At 42.3% G+C, this 18,408-nt stretch overlaps 1 protein-coding gene across 4 annotated transcripts in view; it reads right to left on the bottom strand.

Moving 5' to 3' along the window:
- Nucleotides 1-18,408, bottom strand: part of insyn1 (inhibitory synaptic factor 1) — a 77,551-nt gene that overhangs the window by 49,927 nt on the left and 9,216 nt on the right. The window lies entirely within an intron of this gene.

Below are 18,408 nucleotides of genomic sequence, written 5' to 3'. Positions count from 1 at the left end.
GGCGGATAAATCGTCACGTCTTGAAGTTGGCAAGTCACAGATGTACTCAGAACCGGTCTTAAAGCCCAAACTGCAACCTGGCCCGCTATGATTTATGCTGCCGGGCCAGAGTACACAATAGAACTCAGTCTGGCTCATTGTAGTCATGATAAGCTTGTGACTATCGGGTCGATACACACCGTCGCACTTATTTCCTTTCATCGGGCCACCCTTTTTTTTCCATATTGATCAGCACATTACTCACTGACCCCTGCAACTTAAAACTTTCTCTCGCTCGTACCAAGGTTTCAGTTGACAAGTTGAATTTGTTCATGATGTTCCATTTCAACCACAACTTTATTCACTGTGACAATGCGGTTTGAGTGAAACAGTCAATAATGAACAGCTACCCATACGGTCAGCCCTCGATGTTCTATCACGCTTGTCCTCTGTCGGGCCACAAGTGAGTTGGAGCCTCTGCGACCGAGACGACGTCAGGCGAGAGACGGGGTACAATCTGGACCAGTTGCCAGTCATTCACAGTACCACATGCACGGTAGACAAATAAGCACTGACGCTCACATTTGCAACCATGGACAATTGAGAGTCACCAAGGAACTGAACATATGGGAGGAAGTCGGAGTACCCGTGCAAGCACGAGGAGTAGATACAAACTCCATACAGCAAGACCAGAGCTGAGAACGCCAACTGTCAGAATACGAAAAACAGTACGCACCTTAGCATGACTATGGAAAATTTGAATTCATGTCAAACGCGTCTGAAAATATTGTAGTGTAGACCTGAAAACACCCTAACAGGCCCCGAAAAGCCTCCTCAACCAGTTGATAAGGGATTGCGCAGTCTAAGGTGAAGCAAGACTTCACCCGTGTACAAGAACGTAAACAAGAAACACGCCAATGTAGCCTATAAAACTGTGGACATTATTGCATTCAAATATAAAAACATGATCAATCACAGACCACGGCACTCAAAAAAGATTTCTATTTCATCCTTATTTTTTCTATATTTTACACGCCATGGTGCAGCCCCTGCCTCCCCGAACCTGTTCCAGTTACCAGCAACCCAATGAGACAAACGGACGAGAAAACGGATGGATGGACACCAACAAAAAGAAAATGTCTTCATCGCAAATCCCATTAACTTGATTGCATGCTAAATGCATGAATATGTGCTTGGATTATAAAAAAAAAAAAAAAAAGGCACAGATTGAGATGTGTCTGCGTCTTCCCCTGACTGCCCGTGACTCCTTGGGCTTTTAATATAGTGCACTTCTCACATTTATTGTCTGCACCTTAATGTTGCATGCACAGCGGTTGAAATAGAGGCACATAAAACGAGCAGCTAAGAGGCCGGCGGTTATTCGTCAGCTGCGAGCAATTTTCGGCCCTCCATCAAATCCATTTTTTAATGCCTGTACATTCATCTGACGAGAGGAATAACTTGACGCGGACCTCCCACACGCATTCGCTTGGGTCCGTGCTCAATCCTAAACTAGTAGCCATTAATCGTGGACATGATTTGCCCACAGACACTGTTATATATCAAACTCAGTATTTATGCATAGAGTGGCCAGAGGTGTTTCGAGACGTCTTTTAAAAGGGAGGCCTCTATGTGTAACACATTGCAATGGATTTTGGAACCATATGAAGCCATGTCACAATCGATGTCAAGTTCAAAACATCACAAATTTAAACCGACTATTATGGAGAAATGCGGCAAAAAGTCAAGACTGGGCAGAACTAACCTTGCCACTGTGGAATGACCACATCCGAGTATACTGGAACGCTAATTGACGACATGTCCTTGATACACAAGATCATATTTAATACTGTGCAGGCCTCCAACATGCAGTAAGATTCCACATTTTATTCCACCTGAGTGACAGTTTACATGGTTGGTACAATATATGATGCTGTTTTGGTTAGCAACAGCGTGCCTATGGACAATTACCAGCCGCAAATATTGTCCGAGAGCACTTATTTTCCTGTACGTAAGACTTTGTATTTACTATTGTAAATACGGCACCTTATTATGCAGAACTGCCGCCAAATAGCAGGAGTGGGCGTGGCAATGAGGCCGGACTACAACATGGTGGAAGCGACCGCGTCAGAGTCTAAGAATTGAGGCTGTCTCCAAAAAACAAAACATCTTCAAACTGCACAAGGAAGCTCTACCACATGCGGTAAGAATCCAAATTTTACTTCATGTCCCATAAGAAGCTATTTTGCTGTAGCAGTTAACTCCGTAATATCCGTCCGTGTCCGAAAAGTAGCATTTTTTTTGGAAATGTCTAAGTCAGGTAGGTGTTTTATGCCATACTTTTGTCAAAAACAAAATAACAGATAAAGGCGATCCATCAAAGTCATTTAGGATAAAGTACACCAAATGATTGGCACAATGTTGGTGAAGATAGTCAAGTGCAATAACTGACTTTTAAAATGTGCAAACGTGCGCTCATAAGTGATTTTTTTTTTCAACCTGCTCTTTGCATAATTATATTCCAGACACATTTTTCTCCACACTAATCAGAACTTGCAGAACATAATGTAGATTGTCACAACCCACATCAACCTTGAGTGCCATCCCTGGTTAATATCCTTGGGAAGACCAAAAAAAACAAAAAAAAAGTCTAATTACATTTTTCACTAGTGCGGGCGGCCCTTGCTGTATTATCTATTTTGCATAGACATCTTGAGCCTCATGTTTGTGGCCATGAAGTGCACAGGTGATGGGGGGTGCGGGATATTAATCACCAAGCATTTTGTTGACACCGACTGTCCTCATCTGCTCTTTGCTGCGAGTCATGATAATAATTATCCTGCCTTTCATCCTTGCCTTGCATTAGATGATGTATTTTCCAATGACTGATGCTAAGTGCATATTGCTGCGCCGTGGCCAAAGAGCTAAAAAAGGGGAAACAAATGAGGCAGGCAGAGGAAGCTTTACTGAGACAGTTTTGACTGCAAATACTCAAAATGGATGCTTGAACAATGGAATAGGCCAGTGGTTCTGAAACATTTTACACCAAGGACCACCTACAAAAAAAAAAAAAATACTTAGCTCTCCAAGAAACACCACCATGACCAACATTAAAAAACAGTAGTAGGCCAATCAAAAACGAGCCTGAGGTTTTATTCATAAAAAGTTGAATATTATTGAAAAACATTATGCAAATGAATTGTAGTTAGATGTTAAAAACAACAGAAGTGATTCTTTTGTTTACCACTAGAGGGGGCCTGCTGTTGGAACGCATACCAGACTTTGAGAAGTGTCCTTCACTGTCTAGATACTCTAGAATATCATAAATGTCTCATTTTTTGTCTCCCCTCTTCCATGATGTGACACAAACATGCAGCAGAATATAGGTAGCTTTGTGAGGCTGACCTTCTGGTGCACGAACTTACGTCAAAAATTGTATTGTGGAAACTAAGGCTTACCTCACTGCTTGGAATTATAATCAGTGGGTTATTAACCCTTTGCCATTCCCCCTGGCAGTTTTACCTGAACGAAAGGTGCACCAAAGTAAACTTGAACCATTTGGAGTATCGGCATAGTTTTGGTCTCTTTGTGAAGATAACACTTTGAATTTTTCTCCTCAACTCTCAGAATCTTTTTAAGCGCCACTGGCACTGAATTATGGAAGTTTGAATGCATATAAGAAGGCCGACCCACGGACAACCCACGCCCTTCTATGTCTTCAAACGTCCATAATTCAGTGCCAGTAGCACTTAAAAAGATTCTGACAGATGAGGAGAAAAATTCAAAGTGTTGCCTTCAAAAACAGAACAAGATTATGCCGATACTCCAAATGGTACAAAAGTACAGTGTCAAATTTACTTTGGTGCACCTTTCGTTCAGGCTACAGTAGAAGTCAATTCCTAAATTTTACTTACAAGAGTATGTTCTAAGCAGTCCCATTAGTCGTAACACGCCATTCTGATTAATATTGCGTTTGTGGAATATGAGTTAAGCAGTAACATCCACTCCTTTTCATACGTCTTGTACATCTCAGGGGGTGGCCATTTTGTTACTTGCTGTCAACTGAAAATGACATCACAGTTGCTCAGGGCTCAGGTAACAACCAGTCACGGCTCAGCTTTGAAAAACAGGTGAGCCGTGATTGGTCGTGACCTGAGCCCTGAGCAACTGTGATGTCATTTTCAGTCGACAGGAAGTGGCAAAATGGCGGCCTCCTGACATGGCTATAAACGGGTGGATTTTGCTGCTCAACTAATATTCCACAAACGCAATATTAATCAGCATGTTGTGTTTAGATGAATGAAGTTGCATAGAACATATTATTGCAAAGAATTTTTGGGGTTGACTTCCACTTTGAGGCCGCAATGGAACATGAATGGTTTACATTTTATTTTTTTATGCCTACATTGGGATTCAAACCCGTGACCTTCTGTCTCCAAAGCCTATACAAAAAGGAACTAAGTAAACTACTTGAGGAAATTAGGTCATGTAACCTTGTGAAGCCCCAGTATGTCATCTGAAAAGAATTATTACGTTTCAAAGACGTGTTGATGATAGAGTCTTCTGAGTACATAGAAGCGGCAGCTCTGGATTTAAGTGTCAGCTGTGATGCACTGATGGCGGCTGTACTCTTGCCATTGCCACCGTTTTATTACATTGCGGCGATCTATGCTTATTAAAAGACAAATAAAGAATGACAGGCGAACGCTTTCACTCTTGACTCCTGACTGGCTTCAAAAAGAGACGTTTGTCAAGCTAGCACTGTGAAGCTTGCGCGTTGATCTGATTGGCCACTAAAGCATTTGACACTCGGAGCCTTCACTGGCGTTTTTTTCCCACCAAGTTTTTATTGCCTCTTTCCTGTATGGATTTGTGAAAAAAATCCGTACGGTGTGTCAAATGCGTGACGGCCCCATGAACTGAATCAATCAATCACAAACACTATTGGATGAAATCCTCCCACCAACTAGACAATAATAATTGTTTTGTGGCCTTACTATATACTGTATGGTTGCCCAACCCTGATTTACAAGATTTGGGAGTACCGGTACATGGTATATTTTTGCGTCTCAAACCCAGACAAAAACAACTAGGGCAGCGGTGTCAAACTCGTTTTTTGCCGGGGGCCACGTAGTAGTTATGGTGTCCCTCGGAGGGCCGTTATGATTGTGTTCCCATATAAATGTATGAAATGCCTTATTTGAGCCCATATACAACAAATTGATGGATAGCTAGTTTTGAAATTTAGAAGCCGGAAGTAATTGTTAGTTCAATTATTTTTCAATTTATTTTGAAGGGGAGGATTGGTAACAAATAACACATAGCAGTATCTCATATCTCAGTGTTGTTAAAAGTGAAAACAATTTGCAAGAAACGTGAAGTTGACACACCTGATTTACCTTCGCGGGCCACATAAAATGAGATTGCGGGCCGGATCTGGCCCCCCGGGCCTTGACTTTGACACCAGTGAACTAGGGAATGTAATTTCTGCTGCCGCTGAACTGGAATATGTATTTCTGAAATTAAACAAAGGAGGTTTCTATTTAAGGTTTGGCATTCGTTCCTTTAAGTTATTATTATTATTATTATTATTATTATTTAGGCTGAATGGAAAAGTGGAGGCGTCAATATGAGCTCCAACTTGTGTCTATTGAAGTGGTTGGCATAACTTCTTTCTCTTGATGGCATAAACAGAGTTGTCTGTTCAATGTGTGGCATTTATTTATTGAAGTTATTGTAAAGACACTTTGGTTTTGTGAAGCGTATTTATTCAAATGACCGACACTTATTTTTCGAGGAGTGTATTTGCGACGTGAGGCATTTCTCTTTTCAAGTGCATATTACACTTTTGCTTCCTAAGGGACAATAAGTCTGGCGCGTTATATAGTTGTGGTATTAAATATTCAGATGGAAATGGATTTTAGGATTGTTGATACCAGATGTTCTAAATCAATTAAACCCAGGTGATGAAGGGTTTGGATGGGGGGGTCGGGGTGCACGGATCATTGTTATTAAGAATATAGTGTTACTATATTTTACTCATAAAAGCTGATGGATAAGCACACGCAAAGCCAAGTTTTGTATTATGACAACAACTCACATCCTCTTAGCTGGTATCCAAAACAACAAGTGGAGGAGAAACTTAAATATGAATTAAATAATGCAGGAGCATGATGATTAGCCTTGAAATATCACAAACACTCTGCTCAGATATTCAGCCTTAAAGGCTCCTAACGGAGGCAAGTAATGAATGACATTTAAATGTTAAATAAATCTCTGTCTCATTGGCATTAATTAGACGGATTAGAGGGAAATATCAGGAGGAGAATCCAATGTTTTTGGCATTTCTTGAGGTCTCGCAAATCATAGTGAGGTGCATTAGTCCTGCATTAGCCCATTACTCCTGACACACGAGCATAATCTCTTCAGTCACAATAATGGGATAATTGCAAATTTGACACCCCGAATAAGTGTCCCCGTGTTTGCCGAGGTGCATAAATGCTGCGGCTTGCACTATTTGAAGCATTTGGTGAGCCGCCGCAATAATGCTGGCCTAAATGTCTTTTAAAAAAATCTATTGGACTATTTCAGGCCAATAGATTTTGTGGTTCCAAACAGCTCAACCCATTCAAAGCATAACAAGCACTCTTCATGTTGGTGCCGCGTAAAAATGAGCCGGCGTCGCCGTCTATTTCGGGGAGAACAATAATCAACAATGTGATGGGTGTTTACAATTTGCACCGAGTTAAACAAAATGAAAAAAGGACTATTACCAAGAAACGCCAGAAAAGATCCAACGTTGAAAGTCTCCACAATTCATCTGAGAGGCTGTTTACATGCTGTTGTTATGGTTAGCAACAGAGTTTAAACGAGCTCGGCAGTTAACCATCAACTGTCCACAAATAGTGGCCTGTGGACATTTGTTTACTCAAACACAGATGGGGGAGGCTTTAATTTGTACGTACATTGCAGAGCAATCACATATCCGTCGACTGGAATGCTGAGTGGTTGAATACTCCGGTGCTGCTGTTTTGGTTAGCAACAAGTTCGAACAGGCTTAGAAGTTACCTATTCAACGTTTGCAAATAGTGGTCTACTTTTATTCATATTTTGGGTATTGGGCGAAATGACATTTATGATTATTATCATTGTTATTATTATTATTGTATACTTGACAGGAGGTCTTTATTTTTAGAGTACACACTTGTATACTTTGCTGTTAATGTTTTGGTCAGTAACAAGTTCAAACCGGCAAAGAGGTTCAGAGAGAGGAGAGCTTCGATTGACTTAAGTCGGATTTAGACACTCCCACAGTGGCACAGCCGCCCGCCTGTAGATCCGCCGGGCTGCGCTTGTCTACGACATTACCAACACTGGTCTTACCCGACCGGCTCTGTCACAAAGTTGCGCCGCCCACTTAGCTGGATTTGCGCCAGTCACAAAATTGGAGCCCTCTGTGTTAAGGATGGCATTTACGTTTATACACACTCTAAAAACACTTGGGTCAAAAATAACTCAATTTGGGTCCAAATCGGACCAATCCACTTAATTGGGTCAATTTGACCCACCTAGTTGAGGAAATATGGTGTGGCACTATCAGAATTTTAGTTGACTGGCTTGTCTTTGGAAACTTTTCTAAATACTTGGAGATGCCAAGAGAGACTCGTTTATCCCGACGGGCGAATGCATGGATGTTGTGCACAAGCACATTTGATGAGCCGATTCACTCGCGTTGTTTGAATTAAGAAGAGAATTCTTTTGCAGAAAGCGTCTGTCGCGCAAATTGATACTTTACAGCGTCCTCAATGACACAGCAGCTGCTCTGATATCTGCTTGCAAAATACTTTCATTTGGATGCTTTGAAACACAGTTAGCCTGGGCCTGTACAGCACTTATTGCCACTCTGTTATTCAAATAAAATAAAGTCCTGATAGCCATTCAAACAACTTAAAACGATTCATACAGCAGCCCTGAATAAATGCTCAGTTTTATTTGCCACTTTTTCTTTTTTTGCCGGATGGATCTCCAACACAATCAATAAGCTGGGACTTAATGAAGATGGCCCAACCTGAGCAAATGTGCCAAAATTGATTGTGACTTTAAAAAAAATGACCTTTCCATTGCAATCCGTCTTTTTGTGTGTGTTGATTTGCAACAAAAATATATGGCACTTGGGAGTGGGGGCTGGGGGGGGGGCCTCATTACCAGAGGGAAGGCTAATCTATACTCCTGACAACTTCTTTAAAGAATCATTGCGTATTTACCTTTGCCGAGATAAGATCGGTGTTAGTCATCAAACATGAAGCGATAGTCATTCTTCATTATGGAACTGGCAAAATGTTCAGTGATTTGAAAAACACAATTACCGCCATTTTGGTTGATTACCTCTTTTCCCCACCGATGCTCTTAAACATTAGTATGCACTACAGTGTCCAATCCAAACTAAGCCTCCATCACGGTTGATTTTTTTTTAGCAGTATAACTTCATTAAAAGCTATTATAGCCAACATCACTGAACGCGTAACTTTTCTACTCCAAGCACACTTCAGCTTTAAGCTCGAATCTTACTGATCAGCAAAGGTGAGGGTAGCAAATCGAGCGAGTTGGAATCGTCAACTTTTCTGACAAAAAGCAGGTAGTGGTCATTAGCAACTATTAGCGATGCGTTGTGACAATTGGCGAGTGTTTAACAAAAAACTTGATTACTTACAGGTTGGTGCAGGGCTGCCCTCGTCTTCATTTTCTCTTTCACCACCTCTCTTTTGCTATTACTGTCCTTGGACTCGTCCAAACATGCATTGCAAAACATCGGGTACTCTAAAGTCAGCCAGCCAGCATTTCTTTGTCCAAGAATAGCTGGACCTCTTCTTTTTCACGCCGTCATCTGAGGCTGAGGAAGCGGCGTCACCTGCAAGTTCACCAGCAAGAGCGGGGTATGCAACATCTTCTGAAACTGACTGCACTTCTTCTTCGGACGGGACCTCGGCATGAACGCACACCACATCCTCAAGACCCAGAGGGGTCTTTGTCTTCCTCTTTGTCGAATCAAAAAGAATGCTGACCACACGCCTTACGATGGTTTACAAAAGCAAACGCGGGTGTTACCACTGTTAGCCAAACAATGGAATTGTGAAAATTTGGAACATTTTCAAAATTCCTTGCGACAAGAAAAGTGTTTTGCGGGAAAATATATGCAAACACGTATACAATGTTTTATGAGGCCTGACAAAACCCAAAATTCACTACCCTGGCAAGCCTTCGTTGCTCAGTGAGATACGGCATGTAATGTACAGCAATGTAATGTCCCCGTGGTGGCGCCACTTATATTTGAGGTGTGGCGTTTATTTATTCAGGTTGTTAACACAATTGTTGTTTTTATCCTGAGGATGACAATATAATGGAGGTGGTGCATTTTTCTACTTATGTGGATGCTAGAATGTTATCTATTTTGTGTAAGGAAAAAAAAGAGAGGCATATATTTGAGGTGCAGGATTTATTCAAGTAAATGACCAACTGTTCATGTATTTTATGAGGGGAAAATGGAGGCATATATTTGAGGTGTGGCATTATTTCAAATGGATACAACACTGATGCGATTTTCCTGAGTGAAAAGAGGAGGGGTTTATTTTAGGTATGGCATTTTTTATTCATTCAAGTGGATTATTTTTTTTCTTTCTTATTCGAGGTGAGGTATTTACCTATTCAAGTGGACTATACGATGGTATGCTTTTTTCTTGAGGGGAAAGGCAGATGTTGATTTTGAGGTGTGGCATTTACATTACTGGAATTGGATGACTGATTTTTTTTCCCCAGAGGATAATAAAAGCAGGCTTTTTTTCAAAGTGTGGCATTTACACTTATTTTAATCTTGAGCGGAAAACAGGAGGCATCTATCGAGGCGTTGCATACTTTACACTTCTTCAAGCGGATGACATACATACTAATTAATTGAAGTGCGACCTCGGTTAACAGTGGAGGCCACTTTACACTAGGTAGAGAGTCTGATGAGTCATGGATTGTAATGCTGATTGCTAAATGTTACATTTAATGCCGTATGCGCAATGCATAAACCCTGAATCTCCTGTTTCCGGATTTTGTAGTATTCTCATCTGTATTCTGTACTTCTGCTAGTTAAATGTCTACAACCTCTTCCCATAATAGGCTTGATTTATGTTGCATCGCAGACAAGAGCTAAAAATAAAGGAAAGGACTCCCCAAAAAAAGCCTGCAGATGATCCCTCGGAATGAGACAGATGAAGATTGTAGCAAGACTAAGCTTCCCCACTCGAGAGGCGGTGGGCCCCGCGTTGCCCTGAGCGCCGCTCCGTACACGGGAAACAACACAAATCAGATCACATTTGGATTTGTAAATGCGCGAGCGACTATCCCACACCTGCTTCAAGCACCTAATGGAGAGTCGGCCATTGCTACGTGTACAGCACGCTTTGACACAATGAAAATGATGTAATTCTTCTCCGAGACCTACTTGTGCACTTTGCCAGGTGCCATTTTTCACACTATTACTTACTGCCTATACTAGTTTTATTCACAGCGCAGTGATAGGCCCAAAACCAATCCAGGGCACGGCCACAAACAACTGCAATTGCAACAATTGCAACCTCTTATAAAAGGATCATAAACGTAAGTGCCGAGGTGTGTCAGAGAAGTTACAGGACTATTTGGTAACAGAGAGCTAATTTACATAATCAGCCGCCCCACAGTGAGTTTCTCCGCCAACGACATGGCACATATGCTGGCCGAAGATCCAGAATGGACGGCTGAAGGCATGATCATGTCGAAGACAAATGGTAAGCAGAGCTGCAGTGTCAGCACAGTCCGTTAGGGACATGGTAAATTAGCCAGTGGTGGCTTTGCGCAAGGCAAGCAGAGCTGCGTTCGGTTTTCAAATACGAGCCACTTGCTTGGCGTACTCCCCACCGGCTACGTACATGTACCCTGATTGCCGAATGTAATCCATTCCATCGCCGCGTTCAAACGAGCCCCCGCGCACGCCGCACTTGCTCACTTGTGTAAAACAGGGTCAGCGACTTAGTTTGGTGGCGGGCCAAATTTTTTTCCTCACAATGCTATCGGGGCTGAAACGACATTTTCATCAGACAAACCTGTTGGAACAATATCAAAAGCTCACGGCTTGTTTTTATCACGTTATTGATGTCACAGTATGATATTTATTGCAATATTGTGTGAAAGCTCACTGCATTGCTCCAAAGTTCCCGGAAAACAGTCTGTTCACTGATTTGACAGTATCATATTTCTTATTATAGCATTAGAAATGTGATATTGCCTACTGACAGTGATTCCTTTGCTGAGCAAGTCAGAAACACAGCAACACTCTGAATAAAGGCAACACATAAAATAATCACCTTGTTAGTTTCTTTTTCTGTGCTTACTGAGATGCTTAAATTTGGAGGCTTGTCTCTGATGTGTTGTACGAGGCACGGGGTGGAGTCGGGCAAAGTGTCCATAATCAACGTGTGCTTGAATTCACATTTAGTTCTCGCTCTTTTTTTATATTTGTATTTTTTTAAATCAGAAGATTAATGTACTGTAGCTCACGGCTGGCTTTTGTTTACATAGTTTACGAGAAATGTCACGTGCGCCAGTCAGCCAATCATCAGCGTATTTCTTCAAATGATCATGTGGGTTATGCAGCCAATAAGCGTTTGGCTGCGTAACACAAACCCGGAAGTGAAATAAATGCCACACTGATGCGCAAAATGACATTTTAAGAAAACCAGCTGATTATTTTACAGTGAAACAAGACCGGGACGATAGCATGGGACTTTTACTGCACCGTTCTGTGCGCTCCATCCCTCAACACACACACAATGAATAGGCTTGATGGGCAGCTAAGCTCATTTTTGAAAATGGCTTCAGGAGCCAAAGCGACCAAAGAGGCGCCTGCGGCTCGCGAGCCGTGGGTTGGCCAGGCCTGCTGTAAGTCCGGATGAGTGCAGCAGTGGTCCAGAGGAACTTAATAGTGAGCCAAAACCGAATGCTGAAAATCAAAGTAAGCTGTCGATAACTGGTTATTAAGCATTTACGTGTTTATAACGCCATTACAGAGCACAAATATACAGTAAGTGCCCTTATTGTAAAGCCGATAAGCAAGATGAGCAATATTTTTTTTTTTTTTTGTGAGTGTTTACCTCAGCAGAGGTCGACGGCAGAGACCTCATTACAGTCTATGCTGAGTGCAGAGTTCCTGGAGGGAGGCCCGGTGGGTCTTAAGAGCATGATGGGCTGGTCAATACGTTGGAGCCACATCCCAACAGAAGCTCGGCGGCAAGCGCGAGAGTCTCACGGGAATGCATCGCACTCGTACTTTCTGCACAGCTTTCAATATTAGCGGGCCGAATAGTGCTGTTTCTGTTCACTCCAAGAGTGATGATCCGGCACCCAAACATACACGCACGCAGGCACACGAGGTGTTCTTATTGATATCTGCTTATCTACCAGTCAATCGCACCACTGGCTGCCTTGACATGGACAACATTTCTTTAATCTGATCAGAGTTTGGATTAAAATGATGATCGGGTGCACTGTTTTCATGGACACTAAAAATATTCATCCAATTAGGATTTGCCTGTTCGTGCGTCACACTTTCGATGGGAACTAATTATTTCGACATACGCAGATTGACCAAATATACTGGAAATAGTAGTAGAAGAAGGATCATAACAACCGTGTCAACAAAACATCGCTTTGGCCATCGCTTTGGCCATTTCTACTTTAAACGTTAGTGTTATTTTGCGTATTTTTCCGTCGAGTTAACACTTCCTAATGGAGTGGCAAATGTACAAGCTCAGTCTTGCGCCCGCCATGTCTTTCACACGCTCTGCTTCTGCTAGCTTCCGGGAATAACTTACTCAGTGTATACATTTTCCAGAAATGACAAGGAGAAAAGGTTAGATTTGGGGTGCGGTGTTAATTCAAGTGGATGTTTTCCTCAATGGAGAAAATTGAAGCGTCTATTTGAGGTATGGCTTCTATTCAAATGATTTACTTCATATAATGTTTCCGTCTATTTGAGGTGTGGCCTATAATCATTCAAATGGATGAGGATTTCTTTTTTCATTTTTTTTTTAAATGGAGCAGAAAAATGAGAACTAAGAACATCCAAAAGCAAAAGAATGACTCGTTTGATGCTTCGTGAGTTCTTGCACGACATTCTGGCGTCGTGAACGATAGCAGTTGAAATGCGGCTAGTTTCTGCAACTTTAAAGGCTTGTCTTTCTAAAAGTTTGGTGCATTTCCAAATCGTACGACCTTGGGGACATTCAACCTTGATTATTTCTGTACTTCTCTTGACACAAACATAGACAAAAGCACAACAAAAATAACTGTCTGAAGAAATGACTTCAACCACTAGTCTGAATTAAATTCCAAACAGAGCGTGTGATTCGGCACTGACGAGATGGCAGGATTGTTTTGTATTCAGCTCGGAAAACATTTAAGGCTTAAGGTGCCTTGTTCTTGTTGTCTTTTTTTCCACGCCGAAAAGAGAACGACGCTGGAGGCACGACACCGAGCTTTAATTTCGGAATTTAATTTCCATACACAAAATGGGGTCAGGCGATGAGGAGCGAATTGACAAGACACAGCAGGCAGGTACTTGTCGTTTTTCTTCTCAAATGGCTTTTAATGAGAAGCAGCCCTTTGGCCCAGTTTTTGTGTGTTGGCTGAAAAAGCACTTTGATGGGTGCGTCGCCTGCGTCGGTGCTTGGAGGCCTGTGAGATCTTAACACCAGGAGACAAAACCAGAGAGCAACTCTCTAAAGACACGTTAGCAAATTAGAAAGCGGGAAAAGACACAGTCATGGGAAGCGTGAATGTTTCTCATCAAATGGGTGAGGGGAATGGTTTACTTGGAGCAAGCTAACAAGCGCTCCTCAAGATACTGAGTCATTGTAGCGGGAAGTGCTAACGGAGCGCATCCTCCTTAATGCCCTAAAGCTCTTAAAATGTGGAGCTCAAACCAAAAAAAATAGGCCTTCATTGTACACATTTTGCTGGGATTGTCCCTTAACCGGTCCAGGGTGTGCTCAAAGTCACCTCACCCAAAGTCAGTTGAAATTAGCTCCAGCTCACTCGGCCGGGACTCTAGCAAGATGAAAAAAGGGACTGGGGTACATATTTTGCACATCTGTCATAATATGAGCCGTCACCGCACATTAGTAGACTTCATTTTAGCCAGCGTCAAAGTTTGACGCTTGTCTTGATGCCAAACTCTTTTGGGAGGACAGTGGTAAGAGGAGCATGTGAAAAGCATTCCCAGGAGATTTCATTGGAGCAGCAGGGTGGATTTGTGGTTAGCATATCTGCCTAACAGCCAAGAAGTGGTGGGTTTAAAAAAAAATGCCATATGAAGCACAACATACTGTAGTAGTGGCTAGGATGTCTGCCTCAAACTTAGCTGATCTGAGTTGGAATCTCTTTTGGAACATGGCGGAGTTTGTTGTTCTCACTGGTGAAGAAAAAAGTCTGCTGGTGCTCATCCTTTCAGTCAGCATATTACTATGGTATAATGTCAACGTTCTTCCGTCATTGTAATGTAGTTGGGACTCGTATACGGCCGTTGTTCAGTCGGTGGACAGATGCGACCCCGCCACGCCAGCCCAACCCCTCCGCACTTCAGCACCAATCGGCTGAGTCGGCCGCTGATAGTCGTCACCCGCCGTCAGCGCGGAGTGATACATTTTTCTGATTTAAGCACACGGGAGAATATGCCCCTTAATGTGCACATTTGGGACATCTGTCCTAATGCGAACCATCAGCGCACCTTAGTTGACCTCATTTAAGCCAGTGTGTCATTTTGCATCCGTCTGACATGGCATAAGGAGACACAATCAAGCGCACTTACTGTGTTTGAATTGATTGCTGCATATTTATGGCCCAGAAGTGTTTTTTATTTACTATAATTATGACTTTACCACTGAGTTTGACGACAGCACATTCGGACGTGGGCACTAATTTAAGTTACGCTGCCACCGTAGGAACGGAACTTTGATGGAAACCGAGGACCACTTGGACTGCTCTTTGCCACAGCATGACCATCCACCACACTCAAGAATACTGCTCTAAACGGCTGCCTTAAATGGGGAAATCAACCCAAACACATTTTTTTCAAGAATATGTTCCCAGCATGCCCGCTAGTTGAAACGCGGCATTCTGATGAATATTGCATTTGTGGAATATGAGTTAAGCAGCAAAATACATCCCTTTTGATCCATCTCAGGGGGCGGCCATTTTGTCATTTCTGTTGACAGAAAATGACATGACAGATGCTCAGGGCTCGGGTAACGACCAATCACGGCTCAACTTCAGAAAACAGGTCGGCTGTGATTGGTCGTTACCTGAGCCCTGAGCAGTTGTGATGTCCTTTTCAGTCGACAGAAGTGACAAAATGGCCGCCCCCAGAGATGGCTAAAAAGGGCAGGATTAACTCTTATTACACAAACGCAATTTTCACCAGAATGCCTTGTTTCAACCAGTGGGCTTGCATAGAACATATTCTTGAAAAAAAAATGTTTGGGCTGACTTCCGCTTTAAACAGGCTTGCAAGGCAATGTTTGACAGTGAGTGCATACGGCATCGAAGCATTTTTATGCATGCCGTTAATGATCTCTGACCTATATTCTCTTGAGTTTTAATGGGGGAAAAAAATGGTACTCAAGTCACGGTATGTTCCATACTCACTAGGGAATGAAGCTCGCTTGTTGTCCGGGCTGAATGTAAACAGACTGTATATTGATTTGGATTGAGCCTGGGACATCATTGACTGTTGGGTGATATTTTCAAGGTGATGGGGCTGAGGTGTGTACTTGTGTGTCTCCTCCTGATCCGACACCCTAACGCCACCCCTGGTCGTCATGGTAATGCTGTCCTCACGTTGGCACATGGCGCCGGAGATTGGGTGTTGTCAGAAGAGACTCAAAAATTGTCCTCTAATTCTTGATGCTTGGGTTATCTTGACAAATGCGGGTCACAGCCATGTTTTTAAGTCAACTGGGAACTCTTGAATTTAAAAATTATAAGAATACTGTATATAGTACTCTCAAAATAACCAAATCTTAGTCATAAATTCATTTATGGAAGAAGCCAATCAATCTTAGTATGAACACACTCACAATACCTCTCAAATTGGGACAGTGGGATATCAACACAGTCGATTCGACTAAATTCCGCAACCAAGATTTTTTTTTTTCTACATCAAATGTGATTTGATCAACAAAATCTGCCTCAACACTAACTTCAAAGTAAACCGCATGCATCACTGAGTAAGCAAACCCAAAAATCTTTCCAAGATGATAAACTACATAACGGGGCATTTTTTTCATTGTCTTTATTAATCATGTTGAATATAGCCACGAGAATGTATCTCATAGTGAGTCAGTGTTCAGCTCTGCCTGCATATCGGGGGGAAAGGGAGACGGACTAAGAGGGGTGGGAGGTTGAGAAGGAGAAGAAGACTTCCCTGAAGGGAGAAAGTGGTTCTTTGATTTTGGTCTCCCCGGCGCTATTTCTGGGTCCGGAACAAATTTGGTTCAGGCCGAGCATGTTGGTTTCAACAGAGAAATGCTAAACGTTGAAACGTGCGGTAACTGGTGTCAGTCTCAAACAAGAGGTGCTGGCTGGCTGGCTGGCTGGCTGGCTGGCTGGCTGGCAAACAGGACGACTCATCCTGGGCCAGCTGTTTGAAACAGCGTCAGCGCAGCACTTCAAACAATGCCGGCACTTAGCGTATCGCCGTTCTCGGAGCAGATCATTCGCAGATCAACTCATTTGACAAACTACCATTATATATATTTTTTTTCCTGGATAAATCTCTTGATTTCTGCTAACAGCTGCCAACAGGATCATATGCTATTCAATTGTAAGCCGCCATAAAATATAAAACAGGACACACAATTTGGGTCAATGGAGATGCAAATATTTATTTAGTCAAAAAGAAGAGGGGGTGATAAGACAAGTATTCTAGCGCTTGCCAAAGAGGAGATGATGCAGACCATTCACAGAATAGCTCGTTTGATGAGCTACCACATTTTTGGTACAACGTAAATCTCTTCATTCACGTTAACGGCGGCCAATAGGTTCACATTGCATTTAATTGTAATGAATCAAAACAAGACTCACGCTCATGTTTGTGTTGTCACGAGAATACATTGGAACCTAAACATTTTAAAGATCGCACAATTGGGAAACTAGAAAATGCTATAAGCTGGAAAAAAATAAAAATGGCTGGCAACCAGTGTTAAGCAAATTACTTCCAAAATATAATACATTACATATTCCTAGTTACTTGCATTTGAAAGTAGTAAGTTTCTATCATCTGTATTGAGTAATTAGTCATTTCATATTTTCTTCAGTTGACACAAACTCAAAAAATAGTGACTGGATTTCCATCTTCAAAACACAAAAATCTCGGATTCCTCCATTGTTATTTTTCGTGTGGTCGAAACGTGACATGGTTGGTAACGTGACTTTCCCTGGACGGAATGTTAAATTGTGAAGTCCCAAACGGCTTCATTTCAAGCTGTGAACACTGTAATTGCCTTTTTTTTTAAATGTAGGCCTATGCTCTAATGTACAGTTGTTTGCTGTGTGTCTTTGTCTAGGAACGGGGTCGCCTCCTGTAATTTGTTATCGGTTAATTATTACTTTTAGTAACACGTTTTATTACTCCGTTACCGCCGACACGCAAGATATTCCTCAACCGTGTTACCTGCAACACTACTGGCGACCAGTCCAGCTTTTACCCCACCCTCTTGCCCAAAGTCAGCCGAGCTAGGCTACAGTTCAATCGCGACTCAAATGAAGACGAGCGCCGTAGAAAGATGAAAAAGACACTTACGACCGAATCAGATGTGGAGACTCGAGATCAATAGAGTTTGTACTTTTCGGTTGCTTTGCACGGTAAGACTAGAAGATGAAACCGATTCAAGGAACATGGATGGTGGGTAAAATGGCCGCCACTGCTGCCACTCGCAAATGATGAACTATGGCTGCTTTTTGAATCACCACACACTTGCAAAGATTAATTAAATAATCCCCAGCCTGCACGGTGGCCATTCTCATTAATAAAGCAGCAGGGACTCGCGTAATGACAACTATTGAGAAAACTAGCCTCAATCTATCCCGAGGCCTCCTGTCAGGGGGCAATGTCCTCCAGTGTGCTGCATTCAGCCAGCCATAATTGCTCTTTCTTTATCGTCTTTTGACCTCATCTCATTTGGAGCTTTATTGTATTTGAGGAGTCCTGATTGCCTGCCCCGTGTTCATTTGTCTTGCGCCAAACACAGATGTGATCCGTCGAATGCTTGAGCATAATGGCCGCCGTAACGCTCCATCATCCCTGCTTCCTTCCTTCCTTACATTTTGTATTCTTTTAAAATGCTTCGTCTTGCA

This window comes from Filicampus tigris, chromosome 3, assembly GCF_054856515.1.
Source record: "Filicampus tigris isolate MCC_2025a chromosome 3, RoL_Ftig_1.0, whole genome shotgun sequence".
NCBI lineage: Eukaryota > Metazoa > Chordata > Actinopteri > Syngnathiformes > Syngnathidae > Filicampus > Filicampus tigris.
Note: the sequence above shows the minus strand (reverse complement) of the source record. Positions and strands in the feature narration are given on the sequence as shown.